Below are 10,047 nucleotides of genomic sequence, written 5' to 3'. Positions count from 1 at the left end.
AAGTTTGTGAATCTTATCAGTGTTCTATGTAAGAACCAAAAATCAATCCCCTCGCCAATTAGAACTTTTACTTTAAAAGAAAAATATACATAGCCCATTTACTCAACACTTGGTCTGGCATCACTGTTTGAGCATTGATGTGCTCAGCTCACTGTTGCCAAGGTCGTGCATTTTGCACTAAATTTAGTGCTTTTGGGAAACCAAAAAGCCAAAATAATTGGAATTCAATGCTTGGTGCGGTATTTAGTGATGCTTTTTTAATTTAAGCACACCGAATGCATAGGTACATGTGTATGTATGTATACACTATACACTAATATTCTACATTAAGATGGAATTCAGTTACTGAATAAAATGTGAGGAATAGGTAAATTAAGTATGTTTTGCGTTGTTATAAATGTATTGAAACTAATCTATATATATAAAATTCAAATTATGTATGTACCTATAGACACACTTGGCTCCTAAACGAATAAGCCGATCGTAACCAAATTTTACACACGCACTGGATATCTTCCAGGGATGGTCACAGGGTAAAAAATATTTTGATATATAAAGGGGGCGTGGCCCCAAAACGTGGACCCGGGTAACCTTAGGATGTATTTGTTTAATATGGGTATCAAATTAAAGCTGTTCATGAGTGCTTTAAGATAGAGCAATTTTCATATAGCTGGGTGACTAGGGTCTCGAGATATAGACCAAAATGTGGACCTGGGTAACCTTGGGTGTATTTGTTCAATATGGGTATCAAATGAAAGCCGTTCATGAATGCTTTAAGATTGAGCACTTTTCATATAGCTGGGTGACTAGGGTCTCGAGATATAGACCAAAACGTGGACCTGGGTAACCTTGGGTATATTTGTTCAGTATGGGTATCAAATGAAAGCTGTTCATGAATGCTTTAAGATTGAGCACTTTTCATATAGCTGGGTGACTAGGGTCTCGAGATACAGACCAAAACGTGGACCCGGGTAACCTTAGGATGTATTTGTTTAATATGGGTATCAAATTAAAGCTGTTCATGAACGCTTTAAGATAGAGCACTTTTCATATAGCTGCGTGACTAGGGTCTCGAGATATAGACCAAAACGTTGACCTGGGTAACCTTGGGTGTATTTGTTCAATATGGGTATCAAATGAAAGCTGTTCATGAATGCTTTAAGATTGAGCACTTTTCATATAGCTGGGTGACTAGGGTCTCGAGATATAGACCAAAACGTGGACCTGGGTAACCTTGGGTGTATTTTTTCAGTATGGGTATCAAATGAAAGCTGTTCATGAATACTTTAAGATTGAGCACTTTTCATATAGCTGGGTGACTAGGGTCTCGAGATACAGACCAAAACGTGGACCCGGGTAACCTTAGGATGTATTTGTTTAATATGGGTATCAAATTAAAGCTGTTCATGAGTGCTTTAAGATTGAGCACTTTTCATATAGCTGGGTGACTAGGGTCTCGAGATACAGACCAAAACGTGGACCTGGGTAACCTTGGGTGTATTTGTTTAATATGGGTATCAAATGAAAGCTGTTCATGAATGCTTTAAGATGGAGCACTTTTCATATAGCTGGGTGACTTGGGTCACGAGATACAGACCAAAACGTGGACCCGGGTAAACTTAGGCTGTATTTGTTTAATATCGGCATAAAATGAAAGCTGTTATGTCAAAAGTATGCGGAAGCAAATAAAAAAAAAATTAAAAAATTCATGAATACCGTTTTAGTGAAAAATAAAATTGAGTAATGCGGACAGTTCTTTAATCTTCTTTAATATAAAAATTAATATAAAAATAAGTAGGGTTTTCCTTCCTGACGCTATAACTCCAGAACGCACGAACCGATTTTCACGGTTTTGCATTCGTTGGAGGTTTATAGCTAGGAAAATTCAGGAAAAATTTCAATAGAAAAGTATATGGTGTGTGAGTATCCCCCACGAAAATAAGTATGTTTCATTTAAAGTAGATGGTGCCATTGTTTAACAGCTATTCATTGTACTTTGCTCAGTTAATTTCATGTGACACTAGCGAATACCCGGCGTGCTTCGCTGCACCTTAAAAGTAATTTTGTTTTGTTACTCCCTCTCACAACATTTGAAAATATTATTTAATATTGCTGTACATATTTGTATAGTAGGGAGATTTTTTCAAATTATATAAATATACGTTATTTGAATATTGAATCAATACACGTTTGAGGAAAGGGTGCGATAGTAGACTCCAGTTATAAGATTATAAATTAAATTTCCAAGAGAAAGTCGGTTCTTTACATATTTTCTAATTACCTTCGAAAATATATTAACTCAAAAAAAAAATAAACAATGCTTCATAGATCGATTTTTTTAAATCTAACTTCATAAAGTTCTTTAAAAATATTTTGTAAATGAGGCCATAAGAGCTTAGGGGGAGAGTTACAACACAAAAATACATTTAAGGCGCAGCGAAGCACGCCGGGTAATTGCTAGTTTATTAATAAAAATGTGAGGAAATGGATATGTATATACACTTTTTACTGAATCAAAAAAATTATTAAACATGATAATAAAAACTTGGCGCTTTTGTTTTGGAAAAATTGGCCTTTTCTCGTGGGCTGATGCCACACTGGCTCAGTTGTCGCAAAAGTACACATACATACACGCATTTTTACTTGAAAATTAGTGTGTAGTGGTTAATATGTATACGATGCCATCTCCGTACAGATCACTTCACCTCGCCTAGCATGCTCGCGTGCTCGCAGTTTGTCCGCGACGTCGACTGCGTGCACCTCTGCTGTGCATCCCTAGTTTAAGGTATAAGAGGAATGCCGAATTATACTAAAGCCAGCTTGTCGACATAAGCTACTATTCCATACGAACACACATATGTAACATCCAAAGCAAATCTCGAAAATTTGGTTAAGAATTACAGTGCACACTTCTTCTTTTGTGTTTAGTAGTTTTTTTTTACGATTGGTCCAAAAATATCATAATAAAGAAAGAAACCAATTCAGGTATTTAAAGCACAGAAAAAAATATTATTAAAGGGACTATGTTCTCATTGACGTACGTGGAAGGTCAAGTAGAAGTGGGAACTTGTATTTATTTAGAAATAATAGGGGTATTTTCCTAATCTTGTAAAGCCATTGCACGTAGCACGGATTGCATGGGTTGCATAACTTGCAAACACACAACAATAAAATACATGTGAAACAACATTTCCTATCGCCGCAAAATATGCAACGTCGAAACCCATGTATATATTTTGCAAAATAGCATAGCAAGATAAATGCGACCCTGTGCTACTTGTTTTGTTGTTGGAATTGCTACATATTTCTCTCAATCCTCTCATCCCGCTCACTTAATTTTTTTACTGTCTCTTGTTATTGTATTTGATATATAATTTCGCTGCTTGCTACCCATGCATGCTACCACTTTGCAATGGGGTGCTCTAGTACTCTTCGAAATTCTGAATAGTATTTTTGCATTTCGCGCAATCCGTGCATCGTGCAAGACTTCGAGAATACCTCTAATATGTTTAAAAACGTTTTTATCAAAGCTGATAAATATGACATTTGACCAGTTTTTTTACACAAATACTCTTACGACCACAGGCAATAATATTGGTTACAATTTGTCATTTTGTTTGCCATATATACGTTTTATCGGTGCACTTGCAAAACATTCGCATTCGCAAAGGCTCCGCATTGATTATTGCGAATGCGAAAGCGAATGAGAATGTCAAAATTAATGCGGAAGCTCCGCGGTTGCGAATGCGAATATTCGCAACAACCCTGCTTTGTACCCAAACGTGTGACATATTTGATTTTTGGCCCAGTGCTGACAAAACCCGTGTGAACACCTTCAAGGTACTTTCTTAACTTCTACCGATTCTGATGAAGAGAAAGTGGAGTTTATGTAGATGTCGGAAATATAGTTTATAACCTTTCCAAGGGCTCTGAGACCAATATAATCGAAAAACGTATTTACAGATTAAAATAAATTTTAAAGCTTTACACTGTAAAGAAAACGCTATTTCAAGTTTGAATGTAAAATTGTTTAATATATTCAACTATTTTTTAATGGATATATAACTTATAACAACATATTTGTTTTTTTTTTTTCATTTCTTCACCAGTCGCAACTCTTGGGTAACTATGACCATTTTTTCGTACAGACTCTGCTTGATATAATATGAAATTTGACATCGTTGCAAAGTCGTGCAAAGTCTGGCTTAAGCAAAGTGGGAATCATGGGGAGTCTCACAAAAAAAATTTGGGAGTGTCTATTCGCACTTTGGCAGTGTCACCAGTGTACCAGCGTCACCAGTGTATCAGTATAACAGTGTCACCAGTGTCGCTAGTGTCACCAGTGTATAAGTGTACCAGAGTCACCAGTGTTTTCAGTGTCTCCAGTGTACCAGTGTACCAGTGTCGCTAGTGTACCAGTGTCGCCAGTGTACCAGTGTCGCCAGTGTCCTCAGTATCGCCAGTGTCACCAGTTTCACCGGTGCCACCAGTGTCGCCAGTATACCAGTGTCACCAGCGACACTGGTACACTGGTACACTGGAGACACTGAAAACACTGGTGACTCTGGTACACTTATACACTGGTACACTGGCGGCCCTGGTGACACTGGTGAAACTGGTGACACTGGCGACACTGGTAAGATTGGTACACTGGTACAATGGTGAAACTGGTGACACTGGCGGCACTGGTGACACTGGCGACACTGGTACACTGGTGACACTGGGTAAACTGGTGACACTGAGGACAATGGCGACACTGGTACACTAGCGACACTGGTACACTGGTGACACTGGCGACACTGGTGACACTGGCAAAGTGCGAATAGACAGTCCCTTACCTTTTACTATAAATTAATACAAAGTTACACTAACTCCGTGGGATTTAGAAATCCAGTAGAAAATGGTTCCCTATCGAATGATACTTGCTCGTTTACGTAAATGTATATAGATGCAGCCTTTCAAATAATTACCACTTTTCGCCATAAGTACCATGTCAAACTAACGAATGTGCAAAAATGCCTTTTTCATTTATGATACCTTGCGCATGCGTTTACAATGATACACAAAATGGCAAATCGTCGAATTTCTAGTCTTCTTAGAAGCAGAGGATGCTGGCTTTAACAAAGTGTCGGGTCCCACACTTTTCCCTAATGACAAAAACATTTTTTTCAACAGTTTCTATGCTCTCCTGAAAAGTGCCGATTTTCACATTCGATAGTTTGACATGGTGGAGACGATATGTAGCTGTGTCGAGTTTCAGGACGTTAGCATAAGCAGTTCCAGAGATAAGCTATATGAGAAGTTCAGTCTGTATGGGAGGTGCCAGGCACCCTTTCCCAGTGTAATTGGTTTTAGAGATATATTGTTTTTTAATTTTTAGTCTGTATAAGAATTTTAGGAATATCCCGGCCCCAGCGCCATATACCGAGAAAATTTTTGGTCGGAATATTTATTTTCAAGGTGCTGGCATATGTTCCAAATATGAACCAAATCGGTGTAGCCGTTTATTAGTTTAATGAAACACAATGTACAGAAAATTGTAAAAACGTGATCTCGCAGATGTCTCAATTTTCCGGCATAAACCACAAAATGTTTTAATTTTTTTTTAGCGAAAAACCTTCCACACAGTAGTTCTAAAGAAGTGCGATTGGCTATGATTGAACACATGAATTGAATGTCAATAAAACCAAATTTGTGGTTGTATCAAGGCAAAATTTTTAGAACAGTGTGGCGCTAACTCTAAATATGAGCAACGCAGCACCGGAAAAAGTGGACACATTCAAATACCTAGAAATAATGACCGACGATAAACTAAAACAAAAAAAAAAATGGATTAGTTTCGAACAGTGCGGAGCTAACTCTAAATATGAACAACGAAGCACTGGAAAAAGTGGATACATTCAAATACCTAGAAATAATGACCGACGATAAACTAAAACACAAAAACATGGATTCTATATTTTCAATTTGAGCTTTAGCAATATCCCAGCAAAAAATCGGTAATCGCTTTTAGTGGTAACGTGTTCTAGAAGGCATAGCGTTATAATGCCTTCGAATTTTTTCGCTTCTTTTAGGCATTGCCAGTAATGCAAAGTAGAATGTGCTACAATATTTTATTTATCTCGTTTCTTCGTTCCATTTCGGGGAATGCAAAGTAGAATGTCCTACAATATTTTATTTGTTTCGCTTCTTTGCTTCATTTCGGGGAATGCAAAGTAGAATGCTGCATCGTAGTCAGCTGAAAAATGGAATGAACATCTAAAAATTCTTTTTCTACCGTTACTTTCTGTGGAAATTTGTCTCGCATAAAAATCATGTTTTGCTTTGTTCAATTTGCAGCGAAGTTGAAGTCAGTCAATGAAGTGACGTACAAGAGTGAGGAAGTACAATTTTAAGCTTAATTAAATATGCATGTATGTACTTACCGATTTTAAAGAAAATCTAAATACCTAAATACATACATATGTACGCTGATTTATAAAAATTTTAATTAATTTTAACCTTTTAAGACATTTTCTGATTTCAATTTAATATAAATAAGTTTGTACTTATCTAGGCATTCTACATTAGTTTCTCTGTAAGGCATTCTTTGTTCGCTTCTCTGGATTCTGTTTATCCATGCGTTCTCCCTTCGTTTGAAGGTAATGCTGCGGGTAAGGGCTTACCTCCAATGACATGCCCATGTTAAAATAAGGCCTTCTTGAAGCGAAACGGCAAGCGATTCCCATCGCCTAGCTCGTTTCCACTTTCGTTTCTGTGGTAATCGTGTTTTTTGCTGGGATGTAGATCGGTGAAACCTGCATTTAATTCCATACATTAGTTTTTGCGTGATGCCCTTACAAACATACATACAAACAAACCAAACTTATACAAATTTTACATTTGGCTTCTGCTGATCTAATAAACCCCTATTAGTTTTTCTTTAACATCTATTATGTACAGATATCGGCCTGTTGGAATTTTATTATTCTCAAATACTTTCGTCTGATACCCATTGCAACATTAAGGTTATCTTATAAATTTAACAGAATTAAAGTTTTCAAATAAGTGGCAACCCGCTTCAAAAATATTTTCGAAAGTAAGCTTCCTACACCTCTTTAGTTCAAAATCCGTATTGCAATATTTCATTTATTTTACCAATTTAAATTAATAAAACTTTTAAAACGGGTGTCAGATCCCCTAAAAATATTTTCGGCATTAAAATTTCCTAACCTCTTTAGTTTGATGCCAATATTGCAATATTTAATTTATATTATCAATTCAATTAAATAAAAGTTTTCGAACAGGTTTGCGTACCAATTTACTTAAATTGAAATTTTCAAACAGCTGGCAACTCTCTACTTTTCTACTATTGTAAGTTAGACCTCTAGCGATAAATAGGTGAAAACTTAATTCGATTCCATGCATTAGTTTTCGAGTTATTCGCGTACAAATATACAGACAGACAGACCAAAATTCTAAAAATTGTTATTTTGAGTTCTGTAGCTCTAGTAAAGACCCCCCATATTAATTTTTCTTTTATATATATCATGTAGAGACAGCGGCGCGCTACAATTTTATCATTTATTTATCAATTTAATTCAATAAAATTTTTCAAACAGGTGGCAACCCTCCTAAAAAGTACTTACGGCAGTAAAATTTCCCAACCCTCTTCATTTTGATACCCATATTGCAATACTCAATTTGACCTATAAAAGAATTAAATTAAAATTTTCAAACAGGTGGCAACCCTCAAAAAATATTTTCGGCTGTATGGCTTTTTAAGCCTCTTTCTTTTGACGCATATATTGGAATATTCACTTTTATTATCAATTTACTTAACCTGCAATTTTCAAACAGGTGGCAACTCTCACACTTTTTTCTTTCTATATTTTAAGTTAGACCTCTAGCAATATATTCGTGGAAACCGCATTCAATTCCCTTCATTCGTTTTCGAGTGATGCGCGTGCAAACATACAGACAGACAGACAGATACAAATTCTAAAAATGGTTGATTTGGCTTCTATTGCTCTAATAAAGACCTCCCATATCAGTTTTTCTTACATTTCTATAATGTACAGATATCGGCCTGTTACAATTTTATATATAGATGGTCTCTCGGCACTAAACGTCCCCACAAATAAAGTAGCAATTTATTAGTGGATAATATTAATAGAATGTATATTCTAATAGTGCATATATAGTGAAAAATACACATTTAGAATAGTTACTAGAGCGAAGAGTTTGGAAGCATAGAATTTTGTATGTACAGTATACATTAGGGTGGTCCAAAAATGCTTGTGGGGAAAAAGTCAAGTCGGAATTTTTATGCTCTCACCCCTAGGATTGTTCTATACCGAAAAGAGTATACCCTTATTTTTTATTTTGAAATCAAAAAATATTTAGAGGTCGCTCAAAACGCCCAAAGTTGTGTATGTATTTTATATGGGGAAAAACAACTTTTCGTAGAAACGGTATAGAATAGTTAAAAATCAATATTTTTCTACCTTTTTATCTACAGGAGATTCCCAATAATTATACCCATTTGTTTATTTAACCATTTTTTGATCGCAACTATAATTTATAGGTCCGCCAAAAACCTACAAAAAACCGGAAAAATGCAACGGGCGACCAATAAAAAATCGTTAGTTTAATACTAAAATGGTTAAATAAACAATTGGGTAATGTAATTGAAAGTCTCCTGACGATAACCAGAGTTTTCCGTTCCATTTCTACGAAAAGTTCTATTTTTCCCATATAAAAATGCATGGAAAACTTCGAGCGCTTTTAGTAGGAGATCCTTCTATTTTCATCCAATCAAAAAACGCGCTAGGGCAAAAGAGAAGGCACGCCCCTCTTGCGCACTTTCGCCACAATTATAACGAGTTGTCCCTTCTTGTTATCTACGTTCTTTGTTAACACGTTAAATTTCATAGAAAAGAGATTTCATCCATTAAACAGATTGGAGAAGGTCGTGCCTTTGTTGGAGCGACATCTAAATATTTTTTGATTTCAAAATAAAAAATAAGGGTGTACTTCTTTCGATATAGAATAATCCTAGGGGGTGAGGGCATTACAATTCCGAGTTTACTGTTTTTGGACCACCGTAGTGTACATTGTACAAAAAAGTCGATGCATCGCAAAAAATACATAGATATATCGATGCATATCGGAAAGTCCAAAACATCGGTTTTACTCGATACATCGAATAGCAAACATCGATGTTTCCGATCCATCGATGTTTTTTTGCATCCCTAGTTCGTCTGCAGCTACAGTTCAATCCAACGCTATGACTGCATCGTTATCTGTTTCGCCTAGCGCCCCAGTATCTCCTTATGATGCTGTGCTCCTAGCTAGTGCCGTCGTTCTGGTAAAAAATCGTGCAGGAACCTTCATGCCTTGCAGGCTACCAGTTACACTTTGTCATGACTCGCTTTGCAAACCAATCGCAGACAGCGTTGCCGTTTTGGTCCAATTGGACCAAAATTGGTAGCTTCATTTTCCTTTGGTAGTTTGGTTGGTTTGATGAAGCTTTTGGTAGGCAAAAATGTTTTGAAAAGTCAATCAAAATGAGTATTAAAATTTGTTCACTTACTTTGCGTTTACACGTTGAAAACATTGCTTTCACTTGCTCACACGTATAAGTTTTCTTTGTTTCTTCCAAATTTTACTAAGCACACAATTTTCTGCGAACAAAAACTGACTTCCCAAAGCTATGATCGATCAGCTGTTGAAATTGAACAAAAATTTGCATATCGTCTTGAAAGAAAAATTGGTGATAGGCAATTTGCAAGTTGGAGTGTATGCAAATTGAAACAAAATTTGGAAATTTTTTATTGAAATGCATAAAATCTCAGATTTTGTTTTTTTCAAACATAAAACTTTTTTGATATGAATTGAATTGAGTAGTCCACTTGCAAACAGCGTTATGTGATTTTATAATAGAAAGCCATCAATTTGAAAAAAACGACTACGACAACAAGTAACATTTAAATTGAATCTTTTTTATTATCACCTAAAAAATTTGGATAAATAAGTGCCTTATAAAATTATAACATAACATACCAT

This window comes from Rhagoletis pomonella, unplaced genomic scaffold, assembly GCF_013731165.1.
Source record: "Rhagoletis pomonella isolate Grant_MI unplaced genomic scaffold, Rhpom_1.0 Rhpom_scaffold_00005, whole genome shotgun sequence".
In the NCBI taxonomy this organism is placed as follows: Eukaryota; Metazoa; Arthropoda; class Insecta; order Diptera; family Tephritidae; genus Rhagoletis; species Rhagoletis pomonella.
The sequence above is the reverse complement of the archived record's forward strand: the minus strand, read 5'-3'. Positions refer to the sequence as shown.